General features: G+C 38.0%; 1 long non-coding RNA gene across 3 annotated transcripts in view; it reads right to left on the bottom strand.

The window, feature by feature from the left end:
• Positions 1–21,636, bottom strand: part of LOC106971344 (uncharacterized) — a 90,037-nt gene extending 68,401 nt beyond the window's left edge. For all 3 annotated transcript variants that reach the window (XR_001429647.3, XR_008296819.1, XR_008296818.1), the window contains exons 1-2: positions 9,601–21,636; positions 7,863–8,051 (exon numbers count right to left, since the gene is read on the bottom strand). This is a non-coding gene — a long non-coding RNA (uncharacterized LOC106971344). The remainder of the gene's footprint in view (positions 1–7,862; positions 8,052–9,600) is intronic.
• Positions 21,637–22,262: the final 626 nt, after the last annotated feature.

Here is a 22,262-nt window from a genome sequence, read left to right as displayed (position 1 = left end):
CATTAGACCTTTATAGAAAGGGCTCATACTGTTTCGCATTCTCACTAAAAATGAGTTTATCCACATCTCCATCAACATTTGATGTCGTCAGTCCTTTTAGTATTAACCATTCTGTTAAGTATTTAGTAGGATTTCATTATGGTTTGAGGTCTATCTTGTCTCACACATCTGTGTCTTTCCATATTTTTAATTTCAACTATAAGCCATAGTGAAACTATGCCCTGTGTCTCCAAGTTTCAAATCTTCAAATATTAAGAAGCATCCCAGTTGGAAAATTTAGACAGGCCTCCTCTTATTTATGAAGACTGAAACAGGAGTATAAATGGAGATCAACATACCATAGTCTAATATTTTAAACTTCTAAATCAAACACGTAAGCTATTATTTAAACATGTTATATCTTCCTACCTTGATATACCTACTCTACAATGACGCAGGGATGGAGATTCAAAGTTCACACTTAAAGGTGGAAATGTAGGGAAGCCAGTCTGCTGCCCTCTGGCCTCCAATGTATCTCAGGCCTGGTTGTCTCCCACCCACCATGAGGTTTCCCCAAGCACATAAATGTGGACAGGACAGGCATCCTAGTTTTATTCTTATTTCAACACAGAGCTTCCCCACCGCCACCCCTTGGGTCTAGAGAAGTATATCTCAGTACAGTAATCTGCAAGTAGGCTGAGGAACGATGGGCAGGCACCAGGAGAATGAGTCAGAAAGGGAGAATGTGGACATTAGGTGGGCATATCCTCTGACCCTTCTCCCCCTCAAAGCCTTGCTTTTGGAGAAGAGTACACAGAGGCAGAGACCCTTCTTGTAAAAATCTGAATTTAATATACTGACAACACCCATTTTATTTGCTACTACAGTTTCTTTTTACTATTTGCTTGAGTGACAACAACTTCTTACTAAGTCACCACTTTTGCTACAGATTCTGTTGGCAGATTCTGAAGGGACCTATCATTTCCTCAGCCACCCTAGTCTTCCCCCAGTATTTGACTGAGTATGATGTTTTCCAATGAAAACAGGAAGGAAAAACAAAACAAATTGACAAACACAGAAAATGCCAAAGCTTGGAAATGGATATGGATCTACTTCCGAGGACATTTTATGGCTGATATTTAGGGAGAGATTAGTGAGAGAATCAAAGTAAGTAAACAGAGAAAAATAATACACCACCCACCGCACACATGCACACGCACACACATCTGCCAAAATTATATACAGTTGGATCATTTAGAAATGCTTCAGAAAACATTAATCATAGTTAATGTGATTGAACCCTGCTTATATATGTAAGTCACTGCTCTAAAGGCTTTATGTGTATCACTTATATATCCTTATGTATTATTATCATCTCCATTTTATAGATGTGGAAACTGAGGTACAGTGAGGGTAAGTTAAAAGCATGGCTCCAGTTTGCTCGCTAGGCAGTAACAAACACAGATTCAAATCCAGATAGTCTGTGTAGAATCCACAGGGTTGGCCAAGAGGTTACGCTGGGTAGGTCTATGTGTTGGACATTTTATGAGGTGTTTTATATAGATTAGCTAATTCAAACTGTGACATAGGTATAATGATCTCTGCTTGACAGATGAGAAAATAGAGGCTAACTAATTTGCCAAAATTATAAAACTAGTAAATGGCTGAACTGGGTTTTACTAATTTACCAAAGTTATTTAATAAGTGCCTGAGCTTAGTTTCAAAATTGATTAAATTATTTTCTGGGCATATGGCATAGGAGGGCAACATATAATATATATATTTAGTGTGTTTTTTTGTGTGTTTCCTTTTCAATTTACACATAAAGGAATAAAATTCATGTCTGGGCACTTCTTTTACATGGAGCACTTCATCTTTTAACAATGCCTGATAAATGAACCTTGCTGTATCTTGCCATAGGGAAGGAAGATGTGATTTGATTTGATTTTCAGCTCTGCAGCCTAAACCAAACGTAAGGTTTTGGAAGGTGTATTATAACTGGTATTAACTGTATTTGATTTTTTTTCAGGGAGAAAAACATTTTCCTTCTTACACATCCATTAAGTATTAAACACATTATTTCATTTCTATATAAACCTATGGATAAGATAACCTAGTGATTTCATATTTCCCTGTGAACGCAATAAAATCTGAAGAAAAACTGAAGAAAAATATCTGTACCAAATCATTCAATATGCATTCCTCGGTACATTCCAGAGCTTGGAGCACATACAGGAAAGTGTGGAAAAAATGACTGCCTGAACTCTCCTACTTAGAAAGATTTAATTTTCCTTCTGAGCCCTTAGTGTGAGCATAGGTGCGGTATTTTATTATACATCTGTCACACGTTTTCAAGTTGCCACTGAATTGAGCATGTGCTTCTTGAATGTAAGAGGGCTTAGAAAACTAGAAAAGATTCTTAAAGGAAGCGGCGTACTTTCTATCCCTTGACAGAGAGCTATTTGCACATGTAAGCGTAAACTGAGACCTATCCAACAGCTTATGACCTTGCTCCTCAATGCACCACTTTTATGACAATGAGTCTTACTTGAAGCAATATTTATTGACTAATTATTCTGGTTAAATTATGTTTTTCAAGTTTTACACTAAAATTCATTTTTCACAAGCCTTGTGAATACTAGGAGGTGTGAAGAGAGAGTCCTTCCACCAATGGGGGGCATCAGTAATATTCTGAGTCTGGAGATTCGAAAAAGAAAAGCAAAGACAATAACAGGAAACTCGATGACTCCTTTAAAAGAAGGATCTCTGTGGAGGACCACTTCAAATGAGAATTCTGTACCAGTACACATGTAGGTTTCCTATCCTTGGGGACGATATTGTTGTAGAGCGTGAATGTTAGTAGGTGTGTTATACTTTCCCTAAATGGTCCTCATAACCATGCTGTAAAATGCCAACGCATATTGTTGCACACTTTATCTGTGCTGTTTGTTTAGCTTTGGAACTCGGCTTTCCAAGAATGTTTCAGCAATGCATGGGAGGCCCCTGGCGAGAATAGACCCCACACAGCTGTTGGCAATGAGGGTGCCAGGGCACAGCCCCTAAGGAGCAGGAAGTTACTCCCACATATTTGGCAGTCCTGAGGGGGCATGGAGCCGCTAGGCAACCTGGCCGCCCCAAGTCCTTTCCTAAATGATAGGGTCTCTTTCAAAGGATGGGGGCCAGGATCTCCGGTGGCAAGGCTTAGAAATGAGCACTTAGAAATGAAGCAAAGGGAGATGAGAAGGAAAACAAATAGGCTGTGACGTCCTTGCCAGCACCAACAGGGATGGAGAAATCCTTTAGCTTGCTGGCTTGGGAAAAAAAGGGCCTTCAAGGTGAAGAATGTTTTTCTTTTGTTTAGTGTTTGAACTCTGCCCTGCTTTGACTTGTGATTTATATGGCACTGTGGTTTTTTTATTGTTGTTCTTTGTGGCTTAATTTTTTTTTTTTAAGAAACAAAACCAAAGTCAACAAGAAATAAAAACAAAGATTACCCTTCAGACTATCATACGGTTATATAGGAAACATTTTTGAAATTAACTTAAAAAATTTATCGGGGAGAAAAACACTACATTGAGGATCTGCTACATGCTTAAAAACTATTAAAACATGTATTATTCCATTTGGTGCTCATGATTACACCAATAAAATATTTATTTTTAGCTCTGTTTTGCTAATATAGAAATTAAGGTATGAAGCACTTTACACTGTAAAGTGAATTGTGTGCATTTTTCCTCATTATTATTAAATAGTTTTGTCACATAGGAATATCTTACACCAAATACAGATTGAGCTATTTTCCAGAAAATTCCATTGTCAGTTTCATAATCTCTATTTAACAGTATTTCTATGGAGATTTAAGTTTCCAACCTATCTGATTACACAGTTAGAATTAAATACTATGACAGAATTTTTAAAAAGAATTAAATTAGGAGACTCTCTAGATTGTTGAGTCATGCACTGCTCACAGTAGTCACTGGCCACATATAGCCACATTAATTTGAATTAACAAAAATTAAATGAAATGAGAAAATTGCATTCATTAGTAAAACTAATTAACTATTTAATTAACTATTTTAATTAACTACATTTCAAGTGCTTAATAGCCACATGTGGCTAGTGGCTACCATGTTGGATAGTACAGGCCACAGTATCTTTATCATCACAGAAAGTTTTACTGACCAGTGATGCTGTGTTCCTCATCACTTTACATTTCAGATGAAAAGGTAAAATTCCAGAGTTACTGTTTGTATAACAAATAACTCTGGTGGCTGGGTTAGCATTTGTGGAAAGCCTTATTTTTATGACTTCAGGAAATACTAGCTTTAATATATCGAGTGCCATTTTTCATTTTCTTCTTATATTTATCTCTTCATTCATTAAGCCTGTTTTTTTATTGAATGGTAAGTTGCAAGAGGAGTGAGCTGTTCAAGCGAAGGTAATAGTGCCATTAAAGGGAGAAGATAGGATATAATAGGGTGGTTTGAGATACCCATAAGTGCCCAGTTTTGCTAAATTATAAGGAACCTGTTGAATAGTTTCCATATTGGTTACTCTTATGTATCAACTTGACTGGGCCAAGGTGCCTGGATATTTGGTCAAACATTACTCTGAAAGAGATTTACATTTAAATTGATTGATTTTGAGTAAAGTAGACTGTCCTCCATAATGTGGGTGGGCCTCATCCAGTCAGTTGAAGGTATGAATTAAACAAAAGGCTGACCTCCCTCAGCAAAAGGGAATTCTGCAACAGACTGCCTTTGGACTTCATCTGCAACAATTCTTCTTTCATGTGTCTTCAACCTTGACAGCCTTTGCACTTAAACTGTAAAACTGGCTAAGCCCTGGGTGTCTAGTCTGCCAGCCTACTTGGCAGATATTGAATCTGTCAAACTCTACAATTACGTGAGCCACTTTCCTAAAATAAGTTTGTTTCTAGATATACACACCTATTAGTTCAGTTTCTCTGGAGAACCTTAATAGAGGGATGGCATAAAGGTAACAGAGGCAATTTGCAGTAAGAAGCCATTCACAATTTTTTAGTAGAAGAAAGACAAGATAGAACTGTGTTTTAAGAGAATGAATCGTGTGATGAATTGTAAATTGCATTGAGGGCAAAACACACGGTACAGAAAGGAGAGAATGTAATAGAGGTTAATACGGGTTCAAGAACAGAAGTGACATTGTGATTCAGAGGGATGGAATATATAGAAGATCATGTAAGCTTTGGGGTCATACTGATCTGGATTTGAAACCCCAACTCTTTTCTTTCTTATTTGTTTGAGCTTAAGTAAGTTCCAGAAACTCTTTCCTTATCTGAAAAATGGAACTAATCATAATATCAACTTCATGACTGGAAGAGTAGAATAAATGAAACATTACTTCTGTAATGTAAGGTTCTCTGTATCTCATATAGTAACAACAAAATACTTGCTCTTTACATATACAGGTATATATGTGTATATATATATATATTTAGTTAGGTATATATGTACATACATATAAATGATAGGACACAGAGAGCTAGTGTGTGTGTATACACACATATACGTAAGCTCTAACATGTAGACACATATATGTGCTATTATATATATGTACATATATATAATATATATAAATTACATGGCAAAATGATTTCAAGTTAATATTTTAATAATTTAGCAGTTTGGATAAGAAGTTAAAAGAAAGGGAGGAAATTTCAAGTTTAGGTGACGTGGACAAAATGCACCATTAACAGAAATAGCAAAAGGAATGGCTGTTTGGGGGTAGAAGTTGAAGAAGGATAATAAACTTGAGGTTCATCTTGGAACATTTTAGATTTGATGCTAAAGGAGAGCCAAGGAAGAAAATGTTTAGGTGGTCAGAAGTGCCGTGTGCCTGGGCGCTCAGTCAAGTTAAGCCTCTGACTCTTGATTTCATCTCAGGTCATGATCTCATGTTTCGTGGGATTGAGCCCTTTGTCAGGCTCTGCACTGACAATGCGGCACCTGCTTGGGATTCTCTGTCTCCCTCTCTCTGCCCCTTCCCCCCAGATGGACACTCTTTCTCTCTCTCTCTCTCTCTCTCTCTCTCTCTCAAAAATAAACAAACATTCAAAAAACAAGTTGTGAAAGATTAATAATACATCATAAAGTAATTGGGGTAAAGTAATGAAAAACCGCATCTTAATTCCAAACAAGTGAAATAAAGCTATTCAGATTTTAATATATGAATATGTACATTTTATTAACATGAGGTAAAGACAAAAATTTTAATAAAATGGGAAAATACTGTATTTATAGTCATTTCTTCCAGTGCTTACACGAGTTAAAATACATTTATATGGCATTAAATTTGTACTGTATTTATTATGTTTCATCTCTGCAAAGCTTCAGATGAACTGTTGCTTTTTTGAAGTGGGTACATGTGTCAGATGTCAAGTACTATTAGCTGGAATAGTGTGAAAAGTCATGGCCAGACATACGTTCATATTAGTGCTGATCACCTATTATATGTGGATTTCGTGACTCGTTTACTTTACTTCTTCCTCAGAATATCCTTATTGGGTCAGTAATTATTCCCTAATTCATAGATGGTGTTCTAATTCCTTTGAGCATACATAGTTAGTAAGAATATAGTTTGATCTGAACCCAAATTTTATGTGGTTTTGACAGCACTTAGATGTGTGGACTACTTACCAGAAATAGTTTTTTTTTACCCAGTGATTATACAAATTAAATATATTTCTCAGAAATGCCTCAAGAGCATTCTGTGGCTAAAGACTGTCTATTCTTTCTGGGTTCTGCTCAGTCACAGAGGAAGTTGTAATAAAAGTTCTCCCATGGTAAGAAATTTAATTTTATTTCAGCTACTGTCTCCTCCCACTGTCTAAAAAGTTTATGTAGCACAGACCATAAAAAACACAACCGAAGACAGAGACTCACAGGACAGGGCTGAGGTAATCTGTGTTCTGCAAACACTCTTCCTATACACCATTTGTACAAATGCACAATAAGACTTTTTAAACATCTGTTTTTGAGGTTACTAAAACTGAAAACATCTACAGACTTCAAACAGCTTTGAAAACTCCAACACAATCTGCCATATTAGAAGCTAACACCAGTCAAAATACATTATCTTAAAGGAACCTATTCTTCTGTATTTTATTTGCAGAATTATTCTATTATCCATCAGTCTAGCACCAACTGTATTTACTGTATCTGGGGACACTTTTTAGAATTAAAATAACATTATAAGTTAAAGCAGATTGCATATTTATTGTCCCTTCACATTTTCAAGCTTTGACAAAAACCAGGCAAAGGCCTTTGAAGATGGTCCAGAATCCTGCAACAGAGGGGAATGCGTCAGGAAATCAGCTTCGTGCGGTAGCAAAGTTCCTGGCTGCTCTGCGCTGGGCCACAAATTGGCTAATGGGCAGAGCAGGCAGGTGACCACTTACAAAAAGCACTCTGACAGGTGACTCTCAAAAGTGACTGGAAGGTGACCCCAGCAAGAATGTAATTTGTTCCTACTCGATCATCGTTCATAGGATTGACCTATAGGTGAAATCTGACAAATTTCCCTATAAATGAAATATTCCAAATCTCACACAAATTCTTGAAAACTCCATTTCAACCCATAAAAATATCAAAAGAAATTATAAAAATAAAACACAAATATATACCTTTAACATACTCATTAAGGTCCTCAGCAATAAGAGCACAAGGAGTATCTGTTGTTCTCTTGAGGTGACCCCGTGTGGGCTTCTGGATGCCTCCTGGATGGGAGCCGGTCACCAGAAAGACAAGCCATAATTTGAAGCTTGGAATTCTCAGCCCTCCACCTTCCATTCTCCAGAGAGGAGACGGGAGTTGAAAACAGAGTTAAAACTTGATCATTCCTACCTGAGAAGGCCTCCGTAAAAATCCCAGTAGTATGGGATTTGGGAGTTTCCAGGTTGGCGAACCAGAACGCTGCCATGTGCCACTGGCCAGGCCCCAAACTCCGTGTGGACAGAAGCTCCTTTGTTGGGGACCTGGCCCTGTATAATTCTTCACTGGGTTTTTTTTATCCTTTTTTAATAACCCAGTAATCTAGTGAGTAAAATTAAATAATTAATTAATAAAATACTTTTTAAGTCAAACCAAATAGAATATAAGTCAATTTGTAAGTATTCCTCATGGTGGATTATCCTATGTGATTCTTTCTTTTCTTTTCTTTTTTCTTTTCTTTTCTTTTCTTTTCTTTTCTTTTCTTTTGTCTTTTCTCTTTCTTTCTTTCTGAGAGAGAGAGAGAGAGAGAGAGAGAGAGAGAGAGAGAGAATCTTAAGCAGACCTGATGCCCAGTGTGGAGCCTGATGCAGGGCTCAATCTCATTACCTGAGCTGAAACCAAGAGTCAGACACTTAACTGAATGAGCCATCCAGGTGCCCCTATCCTATATGACTCTTAATGGCAAACCTACTTAATTAAAAGGCAAATCCAGTGAAATTGAAAGTATGTTTCTTCAGTAATAGTAAACCATCTTTTGGGAAAGAGACATTTCTCTTTGCACCATGATCGAAATTAGATTTATTTTAAGTATGTGTTTCTTACACTATAAAAGGCCTTGAATTGATAGTGCTAGAGACACGTTTGCCCCTAAAATTTGCAGGGTCCAAGGCCCACATCCTACAGGTCTGAATATTTTAAAATTGTCCTTCAGGCTATAGTCATGGCCATGCACTATAGTGTTTGAAGCCTAGTCCTGCACTCACGCTGCAGCTGAGATTCAAGGGGTATTGCTCTCCCCAGGCTGCAAAGCTCCCTGTGAACCCAAGCAACCACCTGGATCTGCTGGCACAGAGCAAGGCAGAGGACTGTCTGGCACCCAGGATGCCAGGGCAGTCACTGGATCTGCCCAAGCCCAGAATGGGACTAACTGAGTCAAGCTCCCCATTCTGCTTACCTTTCCAACTCAGGGTTTCCAGGCAGTTCTAATCACTTCCAAAAGCTACACAGCCCCAGCAGGGGGAGGGATGGAATTCAGTTATTTGGAGAATCCAATCTGACTAAACACCTTTTGGGGTGATTGGAGGCAGCTGCCTTAAACAAAAGCAGCTCCTTTCCCAGGCTTCCAGGCCAGGAACTGTGATCTTCTTCTCTCCTGTGTCCACCCCCACTCCCCAAACACTTACACTGGTTTCTCTCAGCCTTGCATCGTGTGTGTGTGTGCGTGTGTGTGTGTGGTGACAGAGGGAGGGGGTTTTAGTGGGTGTGGGGTGTGGTTTGGTTCCAAACATTCTTCCCAAGGAATTCTGTTTGTTTGTCCAATTGGTTACCAAACTTTTAAAAACCTTCTTAGGAAGGTCAAAAAGAAACTTAAAAAGTCCTTGAATTTTAGTGTTAGAGATCTGTTTTGGTTCTCCTTATAGTGCGGGCCAAGCTCTGGAGCCTTTGAAGGCAGGGCTAACTCGGAAGAGATTTATCTTGTTCACATGTTTTAAAGTCACCTTCACTGCTTGCCAGAGTCTTGACAGTCAACTGCAGGAGAAACGTCTAGTTGTCTCATTGCCATTCTACTAGAGGTGTATTATTTGCCACTCAGATGCACCTCTCTCAATTGCATGCGGTTCTTTGGGGATGGTCAGACAGGGTGCCTTACCTGGAACCTGGCCTCCAGGTTGGGAACATGACCCTGGCTTGGACAATCCAAGTATTTCATGCCCTGGGAACGGGATTGGTGCAAGACAAATCAGGCTAATCAGAATCCAGAAATTCTGACATAGACAATAGGAAGAGCATGTTCTTTTCCTCAGGAATCGAGAGTGCGTAAGGGTAGAGCTGTCCGTATTCATCTTACTGCCTCCTGAAAGGAGCCACCGAAATTGAAGCCAAACAGAAGCAAGGAGAAATAAGAGACAAAGTCCTAAGAATAATGTTTAGATCTCTGAATCCAGCTGTGTCCCCTTGAAAAAGCTAATAAATCCGTTCATTTGGTTTAAACTAGTTAGAGTTGGGCTTGTGTCACTTGCAACAAAAAGTGAACTGAATAATAGAATTTAATTCTAAAAGCAGTAATTCTGTCTGATCCCAAGCAAATGCACCCAGATGTGCCACACAGACACGTCATTTTCAAAATGAAACTTGTCTCTTTTGTTCCCTCCTCCATGACACATCTGCTTTTTCTCCTGTATTCCATACTACCAAACAACCCCACTGGCCCTGATGGTCCATTTCTATAAGTACTGCCACATTTTCTCCTGAATATTCTTGAGTCCACTATCTCAGTTGTTCTGTTGCTGCTTACTCCATAATATCCATTATTTTGTTCACTGAACGATTGCAACACTTTCTAACTGATTTCCCCTACCACTAGGTTTACTCATTCCAAACTATTCATCTTGTTGCCAGAGGTAGATTTCTGGAGTATACACTGAAACATGTGATCCCTGACCCCGTCCCCATCATCCCATTAGTAGTATTAATCACTCATCATGGCCTACAAGATAAAGCTAAAATTCCATAACATGGGTTAGCTAGTTCCTTTAGAATCTGGCCTTAGCCTGAACATTTCTAACCATGCCTTTTGCCACTCCCTGCCAATAATCTGTGGTCCATCCATAATAAATCACTCTAGTTCCTTAGGTACACTGGTTTGTTTACACATGGTGTTTCTTCTTTACCTAGGATGGCCTTTCCAACATTTGTCCTCAGCAGAAAACGGCTATGTACTTTCCTAGACTGAACTAAGTCTTGCTCCCTTCTACTAGGTATGGTATTTGAAGGTTCTATATAACCTGAAAACTCCCTCACTTCAGAAGCTCAGCATTTTATTTGTATCCGTTAATCTCAAATTCACTTACAGAGTCTGTGAGGTGTGATCACAGAGGAACAGGAGGAGTAGCAATGTGTCCTGGAACTTTGCTGTAAAAAGGCAATTGTTATTATCTACCATTCCAGAAGCCAAGACAAATGCAAACATTTAGATCTCATGATCATGTTCTATTTGGCTGGCTCTATATATTCATGGATCAGGCACTTGTAGTCCCATTAAAACAAACCCTAAATGCTCACTGGTTTGTGCTGAAATCAGAGGGGGCACTCCATGTTGTTTATGGTCTGTCTACTTCAGTGTGGCTTCTTTCCCAGGGCCCCACTTGTAGCTCTGCCTCTGCATCTCTAAATTAGGGACTTTCCTATGTTTTCATCAGCTTTCTACTTTGGACATTTCCTTAAGGTCTTTGGCTTGGATTCCCACTGTACACTTTCCCCACTTCAGGTTACTCTGCACAGCATATCTACCGTAGCCAGCGCATTGGAACCCATGGGTACATACACATACTCCCCACTCTTGGGCATATGGACACTTCTTAATACTGGCCAGAGCCTCCTTTTAAGTCTGGTTTGCAGGAAATATGAATGTTTGGTTTAGAGGTACAATTTAAAGACCCAACAGTAATCATGAAATCCAACTAGAATTTTTTTGCCATTACTTAGCACACTTTGCTTCGCCTGGCTTTTTTAGTCTCCATGTGGAAGGAAACAAAAGTTCCTGTTTATTTCTCGAAAGTGCCTGCCTGCAACACTGTTCATTTTGAACCAGAGAAGACTGACTCATTCATTTCAAATAATGATTTCAGTTCTTCTCAGCAGCCTGGCTCCTTGAGGCTTTCCAAGACAACAGTGCCTGGGTAAAGGTAGTTTATCACTAACTCCCGGATCACATGATGCCAAATGCTGGAGTTTTAGAGTCATAGGTGTTCTGCGAAACCCTCAATGCCCAAGCGAGACATGTTGAATACATTCTGTGCATTCTGGTAAATACATCAAGGTAATAATTACTTCCACATTTCCCCTTTTAAATACACATTTTTACTCAGGGCCACAGTTTGCCCTTACATACACCCAATGCATTTCAGATTTCTGTGTAATTTAAAGAAAAAGCACTGCTGAGGTGAGCCAAATTTATATATGAGTTCTTTGTGTAAGTTATTTCAGAGCTACAAAGGCTGTGTCCCCATGCTTATATACAGTTTGTTTCCTCATAATGGCTTTCTGCCATCAATTGGAATACCTTTCTTATAGTGCCCTAGATCCCAATATGAAAAAAGTTTACTTATTTTTTTTTATTATTTTTTTTTGAAGAAAGACTTCTTATGTATGTTTCTAAGACAGGAGGACTGGTTTACATTTTCAAAACCCTCAATCTGGATATAGTAAAAGAGGTGATATGTTGTGGGGGGGAATAGTGAATTGGAATGCCAATGGAAAGAATGGGCTTGTTTTCTTGCTTTGGGAGCAAGGGAAAGCATGAGTTTCTACTCTGTGGAAACTGAGGAAAAAAGCATTATAACATGTCTTTCTAAGACATAGCAGATATAACAAAACATTTCTTTATTTAAAAAGGAACTTTGTAATATTATTTATGAGTAGAATTAGCTTCTCTTGTACTCATTTTCTTCCTTGTAAAATGCATACATTTAGTTTCATAATACTGTGAAATCTTCCTTATGGTCATCAATTAGATTACTACTTGCACTGTCTGCTAAAATTGATAGTGTCATTTCAAGGTGACATTGTTCATCTTCACAGATTTGCATTTCATTAACATTTGAGAATAGTATCAATATTTCTTTGGTCACAGAATTTGCTTTTTTTGTTGTTTGTTTGTTTGTTTCAACTCCTCCTTCTAATTATATTTGATTCAAGATTATTTGGGACTTGATTTGGGGGTGGGGTCTCTTTGTGCATTGTTTTTACATTTTCCCAAAATAGCTCACAGTTTATAGATGTATCAGGAAGTCACTAGGTTTTACTATGTTTCTTACTATCATCCATGCTTTCTATTAAAACTTATTTAAAATAGCACAAAATTTTGTCTGTGGTTATGGGAACATTAAACTTAAGTGCATCCTGTGAATCAAATACGTGTCTGTTCAAAGACAATCAAAAAAGAAAAGCAATTGAAAACTGAAGTGCAATGTTATTTTGTTTTATTGGAATGAGTTTTTCAAAAACCAGATATCGTGGTGCCAGATACGTTGTTTTAATGGTCAACTGCTTGGCATCCTGTCAAAAGGTGGAACTAGTATCTGGAACAGCCTGATGGGATAAAAACGTCATAGCTTTGATTTTACTGCCTCTGACTACAGACAATTGTTCAAGATATACCTGCTTAATCCTGCAAATGGTCAGGCGTTCAGCGCCATCCATGGAGGTTTTATGGAGGAAGTTATCCAGGACCACAGAAAGTATCATTTTTATGGCATTCTTCGACTGTTTGAATAAGCTTCAAATTAATAATGACTTTTGAATACCTTACCATAAATTAAATTCCAAACAAAAACATAACTGGCCTATTCTCCAAAGGAAAATTCTAGAACTCAGAAGAATCTCATGAAACTATTTCTATTATTTTTACTGGAAGCTTTTGAATGAATGAACCAAAAGTTTCAGTAAATAGATTTTTCAGTATATATTTCTTTCATCACTTTCATTCCGTCTATGGTAATTCATATGTTCATTTCTGAATTCTCACTAGGCAGAGGGCATCTGGAAAGGAGGGACAATATCTGTATTTAAGCATCAGAAACAATGCAAGGGGGTAAACCTAAAGAACTCTAATGCCTCATCTGTAAAGTGGGCCAATGCCTGTAGCAGTAGGTACATGTGGTAACAACGGATGCCAGCATTCAATGGATGCCATTTACCTTTCCTTCCCTGAGTAGTGGCCATTTTCCATAAATTACTTAAAGTTACACCTTCCTTTATAATTTGCCTGTGTTGGTCTTCCAAATAACAACTTAGGAAAAGTCCAGACCTAGAGAATGAGGAGGAAAAAAAGAGGGGCTACCAAATGCTGAGTGTGAGTATGTGCTACACGTCTCTGAGACAGGCCATATTGCCTCATTTGGGTCAGTGTTCCCAACTGTCTCTAATCCCATAGCTCTTCCTTGGAAGAAAGAATAGTCAAGTGGCAAAAGCTATGGCTCCAGAATCATACTCGAAGTGCTCAAATACCCAGGTTTGACACTTGATGGTCACATGCATTTGGGGGAATTATTTGTCTCTGAGCCTGGAAAACTTGAATGAACTTCACCCTACATCATGGGATAATTGGGAGGACCAATGAGGTGGATGCAAATAAACTATTCATCTTTGACCCTTATACATGGTAAGATTTGTTCAATCATTTTCCAGGAGATGAGTATGAAAGGAGGGAGCAGGGACAAATGCACTGATTAATGCCATAAATAATGCCATTTGCTAACTTTATGACACCAGAAGAGTTTGATGAAATTTAATATGCATTCATCCTGATCTCCCCATCTCTCTTAGCAAGTCAGTTGCCTCAGTTGGCAACTCTAACAAACTCAGAAGTGAAGAGGCAATATGAGCTGACCAAAGACCGTGGCAAGCTAGGGAATGGTGACAAGTGCTAGCCCAGTGTCTTCCTTCACTCTTAATACTAAGAAGTTTAATGAATGGGCAGATGAACATGTGGCTTAGAGTGCCCCAAGCGAAATCCTGTCAAGCCATTCACTCTTGGTCACAATTAACGACTGAAAAAATTGGAATGTGGAGAATGTAGTAGTTTATGGGAAGTCACAAAATTTCTAAGAAGGTGCAAGGCTTGCCTATGTTTTCTATAAAAATAAAACACAGTATCTATAATCTTTTGCTCATGATTGTAGAGGAACTGCAAAAGAAGGATAATTAACTACATTTATATTTACTGAATTGTTTTCTTCAGGAAATAATATATAGAATTCAGATGGGTGAGCCCAGTGTAAAGTAAGTGACTGTCAATGTCAAAAAATTATCCCAATACTTTCTCAAACAATTGACATAATACCTTATTATATATGTATGTGGAATGAAGAGTGAGAGGAAACAATGCGTTATGTCCTTGGTTTGAAACGGCAGGTCTACACTCACCACCTGACCTGTAATCTCCTGTTTCTGTGCCAATCTTTGTTTTTCCACCCGCATTGTAAGTTCATTAGGTACAGGAGCCACGTCTCATCCTTCTGCCAAAAAAAGTTAATGACAAATGACACTGGTTTTAAAAAGAAATTGTTCTTCATCTGCAGAACAGTTACTGCTGAGGCATTGTCATCAACACATACCCTCAGAGTTATATCCCTCCAGCATGGGTAGCAGTCACAAGTCACCCACACTCCATCATCTGATCCCTTTTTTGACCAGCAGGGAATACTTGCAAGACAACTGAATGGAATCACAGTGAGATGCTGGATGGGCAGAAAATTACTGTTTTTATTTTATATATGATACTAAAGAGATAAATATCACAACTCCAGCCTCATTAACAGTGTATTGTATACAACCATTAAGCTGCATGCTGACACATGCATTTGACCTGGGACCAAATTCACTGTGGCACACTAAAATCATTTTCAACTCATTTATCTTGAAAAACCCAAGTCAGAATTTCTATGTGTATCGTGCACCTTAGAGGTTGGTGGGCCAGCACAATGGTTTAGGAAAAAGAGACATGGTCTAAATGGGCTAATAATTTTCCCTGGTCTCAATCTTCTGAAAATCTGAAAAAACAAAGGATTGGACTAGTTGTTGTTTCTTCAACTTACGGAATCTTAATGAGCTCACAATGAGCTAGCTAAAATCACAGTTCTTCATTCATGAACACTGCTACTCAGCAGGGATAGAGCCTGTGAATCCATGATTTTATCAAACTCTCCAAACAACATAGGACAAGAAGAACTGGAGAAACACCCGACGAGGTGCTGACCTCCCCACCGCTAACCTCAAAAAGTCAGTGGTAGAGGAGATGGTAGTCATCATGTTGTTATTAACAAGCTCAGGTGTGAATGGCTAAAATGAATTTACCTATTATAATAACAGAAAAATCTAAGAGATCAATTCCTTTAGGACACATTGTTTTTACCACAAAACTGAATGGCACAATATACATGCACTAGTACATACTAGTCCGTGGATCCCAACAGAAAGAACACAGGAGTCCTTAAAAGAAAGGCTTATCACCTCAAGCTGCAGGACCTCTCTTAACCAGAGGGAAAGCAGTTTTGCTCTTCTACTTTCCTGTCTTATCTATAGTTATGGAATCCCTTTGTGACATACTATTGTAAGATCTAGAGCATGATGAAGTGTTAGAGAAATCCGAGAAATTTAGGTCCAATACAATCACAGCTGTGAAGATGAGCACAGGCCCTATTTATAAAAAAAAAAATGAATGATATAAAAGAGCATAAGATGTTATAACACACATGCATGCACACACACACCTTTGCTCATGCTCCAACATCCACACATGCAAACACGCTCATGGCCCCACAAATATGAACACATGCACACCCTCTTCTGCACACATGCTGTGTCACGCTCTCAACTCTGGATTGAGTTTTTAGTTGATTAAACACATGAAACTGAAACTATCCAAATAAACTCTTTTGGCAGTTATTGAAAGTCTTTTGAAGTAAGCCAGAATGCCTCTACAGTCAATGTTTCCATACTGAATCAGTCCCTGTCATAGTGATAGTATGTTTATTTTTTATGTTGGAACAGAGATTTCTTCTTTCATTGCACCAGCTCTGAAAAGATAAAAATAAAAGGTAATAAAGCAGCATTCATCAAATTTTAAGATCTCCTCCCTGGCGAGAGCTTAGGCTCTAATTCTTTTTACAATCTCTTTATAATAAGACTGGGCTGCTATTTGTCGTGGTCATTTCAGACCTCTTTTAGCCCCTCAAAAAGGGAAAACATTCTCTTACCTTCATGAACTAGTAAAGCCTCTCAATATTTGGTGATTCATTCTTTTTGTTTTCAGGGCCATGTGGTTTGTTTGAGCTTGTCATGTGTGACAGAAACTGACTGGAAGGGCCTATGTGGGCAATTCTAAAGATAATTTTGAAGATTTCCCCAAAAGCTTAAGCTTCTTTTTTCAGAGCCCTTTACTGCTCCAAAACAAAACATTTCGATACACCAATTTTAGAACTTGGGTACAAGATGAAAGAAAATTAAATATATCCAAAAGTTAGCTCATAACTTTCTACACCCCACATAAAACCACTCCCTTCCTCCAAAGTCCTTACTTTGGAAAATGGCATCAAACAGAGTCTTGAAGCCATAAACTGAGGATTCATCCTCACATCCTTCCCTGCTCATCAAATCCAGTTATTCACCACATGCTGTCTAATCTACCTCCGAAATATCTATTTCTCATCTCTTGGCTCTCTCCCCACTGCGAGACCTCAGAGTAGTATCTCATTTGAGCATAGCCTCTTAATCTCCCTGCCACTAACCTCTGCTTCCTAAAGTTCTCACTGTTCCAAGCAGTTACTTATTTCTAAAGTACAAATCTGATCTTTAGAAACTTTGTGAATAGGAAGTAGAATAAGTACTTTTCTCTTAGGATTGTCAGTTCCTTTATAACCTGGCATAGTCTGACATCTCAGACTCATATGCTATTGTTTCCTTTAGCCCTCATCCACCCTCCTTTCTAGAGACACAGACCTTATTACCACTCTCTAAATATGTCTTGTGTCCTGCAATATGTCCCTGGGGACAGCAGTCTCCTACCTCTCATATCACTATACCACTGCCCCGATGTGCCAATCCAGTTCGACCTTCAATATCCATCTCACGTCTCATTTCCTATGATTCTCTCAGACCTCCCTCTCAGAGCACTGTATTTGTACTATATTCTATATTCGATAGTGCAAATATTGTTATGGGTAGTGCAATGAGTTGCATGGTGGCCTCCCGAAAGGTACATCCACACGCTAAGACCCTAAACCATTGACTATGCCTTTGTTTGGAAAAAGGCTCATTGCAGATATAAATTAAATTAAGGTTCTGGAGATGAGATCATCCTGGATTGTATGGGTGGGCTTTAAATCCAATGTAAGTGTCCTCTTAAGACTCAGAGGGAAGACACACAGGGAAAAAAAAGGAGACTATGTGAAGGTGGGGAGATTGGATTGACCACAAGCCAAAGAATTTGTGGAGCCACCAGCGGCTGGAAGACTTTCCCCTAGAGCCTTCGGAGGGAGCATGACACCATCCACACCTTAATTTTGAACTTCTGGCCTTCACAACTGTGAGAGAATAAATTTTTGTTGTTGATAGCCACTAAGCGTGTGATAATTTGTTAATGTAAACCTAGGAAACTAAGAAGGATAGTTATTTATACATCTGCCACAAACTAGATCTTGAAATCTAAGAGGAAAAAGATCACAAATTTGATTTTAATGAATAGACTTTATATTTTGAGGAGTTTTAGGTTTACAGAGAAGTTGAGCAGCAAGGACAGAGTGTTCTCACATACCCCTCTCCTCTAGTTACGCCTATTAGGTATTAAGGTGATGCATCAGTGACACGTTTGTTACAATGAATGAGCCAGCAAAGACATGTACTTATTGACTAAAGTTCAGAGTTTACCTGAGGGTTGACTCTTTGTAACTTACGATCTATAAGTTTTGATAAATGTATAATAACCTGTGTCTGCCACTACCGTGTCATGCAGAATGGTTTCACTGCTCCAAAAGGCTCTGATGCTCCACCTACCCATCCTTCACTCCTCCCAAATTCTGGTAACCACTAATGTTTTTTGCTGCCTCCATCTGCCTTTTCCCAATTGCCGTATACTTGGAATCATACAGTGTCTAGCCTTGTCAGATTGGCTCCTGTCACTCAGCAGTACGTCTTCATGTCCTTATGTGGCGTGACAGATCATTTCTTCTTATTGCTAATACTTCATTATCTGGAGGTAAGAGATCATAGAATTTTACTTGACCTTTGTAGCCTTAGTGCCTAGTCCAGTGTATGACACACAACATATGTTCATTGAATGAGTAGCTACAATGAGTAGGTACATAATAGATGGAACTGTTGAATGAATACTAATTGAGTTTTGATGATTTACCGATTTTATAAAATGAAAGCTTTAAACTCTACACAATGAACGAAGTGGTTGTGTTATTTTCTTGACGCCAGTGAAAGCACCCAACGGCTGTTATTCATGGGTTCTGGGTTTTGCCTTGCACTGAAGTAATTTGTGTTATATCCCAAACCAAAGGACTAAACACAAATTGATGATGATAGGACACCTAAACAGCTCCTTGTTACAGGAGAAAAATTAGCCTGCAGGCACCTGGGTGGCTCAGTCAGGTTGGGCTCATGTCACGATTTCACAGTTCATGAGTTTGAGCCCTGCTTCAGGTTTTGCGCTGACAGAGCAGAACCTGCTTGGCATTTTCTCTCTGCTCCTTCCCCGCTCACATGTGTGTTCTCTCTCTCAAAATAAATAAATAAACGTTTTTCAAAAAGCAGCCTAAACCACCAAAAGGCATATGATTTATATGCATAGGTGGAATACACTTTGACTTGCATTACTGGTAACTTTGGTCACTGATTTTAAAAATGGTTAACAGGTAATTAAGTAACATTTAAGAATCTCCGCCAGGGCCAGATTTCAGGTTGAATATTGCCCTCGCTGAGCCCCACAGCTGAATGGCTGGGATCAGAGATATTTGAAACAATTATCCTTTAGTTTGCTCCTCTTTTATTTTAATTTTTTTTAATGTTTTATTTATTTTTAAGAGAGAGAGAGAGAGAGACAGAGTAAGAGCTGGGCAGGGGCAGAGAGAGAGGGAGAAAGAATCCACAAAGCAGACTCCAGGCTCTGAGCTGTCACGCAGGGCTCGAACCCGTGAACCACAAGATCATGACCTGAGCTGAAGTCAGACACCCAACAGACTGAGCCACCCAGGCGCCCCATCCTTTTTTATTTTAGAAAAGAGTACCTTTCAGTAGCTTTGAGAAGTCTTGTGAGGAGAGGCACATGTGAAGGAAGATTGGTCCTGAGATAATAGTTACTAAAATTTAATGAAGATATGGGGCTTTGTTTTATTGTTGTCTCAAAATCTGTATGCATTTGGATTTTCCTATAGTTAAAATAGTTAATGATAAAAAGAATTTCAACATATTTTAAGATAACTATATTAGAAATGTGAATTAAAGGTACTTTCTTATTCATTTCAAAGAAGAATTTTTATGTGCCTAAAAATTTTAAGAGACTTATAATTTTTTATTATTTAAACAACTAAAGGATCTGAATCCAGATATATATGGAGGGAGTGTGTGCTGAATCATCTATAATTGAATGTATTTTTAGAGAATCATATATTCCAAAATTCTGACTCTTTTCCAAATAAATGTTTAAATTATATTTATTAAAATGCTAGCAAATAATGCTAGAAGAAATATTTTCCATAAAATGAATTACTTATGTATTAGCAACAGATAGTACATAGTCAAATAAAAGTATTTTGGATGCCATTTAAGGTCTAAAAAGCCAAATATAAAAAATTCCTTTATTATTAAAAAAAAGTTTCAAGGAAACATATTTGAATAGCCTCACAAAATTGTCAGCACATGATTTTGGGTGCAGTTTATTTGTGGTGTCTTCAGGGAAGAAAAAGGAAATTAATCTAACATGCAACTTCATAGTACATAACTCATATTCAATCAAATTATTGATACATCACAAATAAGAAGGATTCAATCAAATTATAGATACATTCCAAATACAAAGGCCCACATTTAAGCCTATTCTTAAATAAACTACAAATTTATATTACCATCTGGCAATAAACAGAAGCAGAATAATCATTTCCTTTTTGAATAACGAAAAAGTCCACTTCAAAATGCCCCAAAAATATTGGACAGGAAAACACCCTAATATTTTGTTTATAATTTCAGATGGCAGTATATGAAATCTTACAACATAAGCTAGCTGTGATCAAGCTAATATTACTTAAATTCATTTATTAATAAATCCATTTTTGTTACATAAGAAAACTTAATTAGGAAAAGTGCAAAAGGAAAAATCCCAGCCTTTGCTTTTCAGAAAACACAGACTGCTGAAACATAGACTCTTTGCTGCTCATTCAGTGCCAGCCAGCCCCCTCCTGACACCCTCTAACAGTGGTCCTCTGTCTTTCCATTCTTTTCTTCCACCACTGCTTATGATAAAAATTTCTAGCAACTTTATCTTCTGTGGTTAAGTAAATTGTTGAAATCTGAGTTGCCACCAGCTTGCTGGTAAACATAGAAAAAAGCTGAAGTCTGTGTTTAGGAATGGCCTTTTATCATTTGGTTAATATTTCTTTTCTGCCTGCAGCAATGTTGTTTTGGATTTGCTTGTTTTTAAGCTTCTTTGATTTTTGCTACATATTTTGACATTTGACTAATAGAAAAATTTTTTGCTTCTTTTCTTAGTCATATTATGTCAAGTGATTCATTTCTTCTCTGCCCCCCCCTTTTTTTGTAACCTCAGGCATTCTTCATGGTGCCTCTAAATATATCACGCAGCTGTTAAGAAAAAAAAAAAAAGTCCCCACCAGAAACTTAGCACGTGCACTTTTTACAGTGTGATGAAACATATCTATTTAAAAACATTTAATTAATACTTTAAGGTATGTAGAATACATAAAAACATCTCTGAATCTATTGCCTGTCCCAGAAATTAGACCAGGCTACATGAAAGATGTGTCTTGCTACAATGATTTTCTAATGACTTGGATTGTAAGTAGTCACTGTTTCCCCCACTTCTTTTTCTTTCTTTTATTCTCTTTTCTTTCCTTTTCTTTTCCTTTCCTTTCCTTTCCTTTCCTTTCCTTTCCTTTCCTTTCCTTTCCTTTCCTTTCCTTTCCTTTCCTTCCCTTTCCTTTCCGCTCTAATAATTTTCTCCCTCTCCCTTAGTACCTTCCTAGTCATTTATTCAGGTTTCTTTCACTTATTTGTTCAATCAGCATTTGTTGATCACTGCTTATTTGTCATATTCTAGGAAAAACATCGGAGCCATAATATGAATAAGACATAGTCACCACATTCAAGTAGCTCACATATATCCTGAGGCACATCCTTGTTCAAAAAGAAGACAGTGATGTTAAAGACCAGAAAAATGGTAGTAATGACATCTTTCTCTGACATAAACATGACTGAAAAAATAAAACTGTAATATATACAACTTTGGAAAGAAAAGGAACCTTCTGAAATACTTCAGATTGAGAGCAAATATTTGGATTTAAGCACAGGGCCTTCTAGAATCCACTCAAGTTGAATGACAAGGGTTTCCGGTGAAATCCTTGCAATAGTCTGCAGCCACATTCTGTATACTGATAATGTCTGGAGCTCACCAAGTAGAGGTGCAGGGAGTTGGGGTGGAAAGAGAATGAGGGAAATTAAAAAATAGAAAGGGAGTGAACCTTTGAATATCTAAAAACTGGGATCTCTATCCAACTTGACAATATTTTTCATGTC

The sequence above is a fragment of the Acinonyx jubatus genome, chromosome A2, assembly GCF_027475565.1.
Source record: "Acinonyx jubatus isolate Ajub_Pintada_27869175 chromosome A2, VMU_Ajub_asm_v1.0, whole genome shotgun sequence".
In the NCBI taxonomy this organism is placed as follows: Eukaryota; Metazoa; Chordata; class Mammalia; order Carnivora; family Felidae; genus Acinonyx; species Acinonyx jubatus.
The sequence above is the reverse complement of the archived record's forward strand: the minus strand, read 5'-3'. Positions and strand labels throughout refer to the sequence as shown.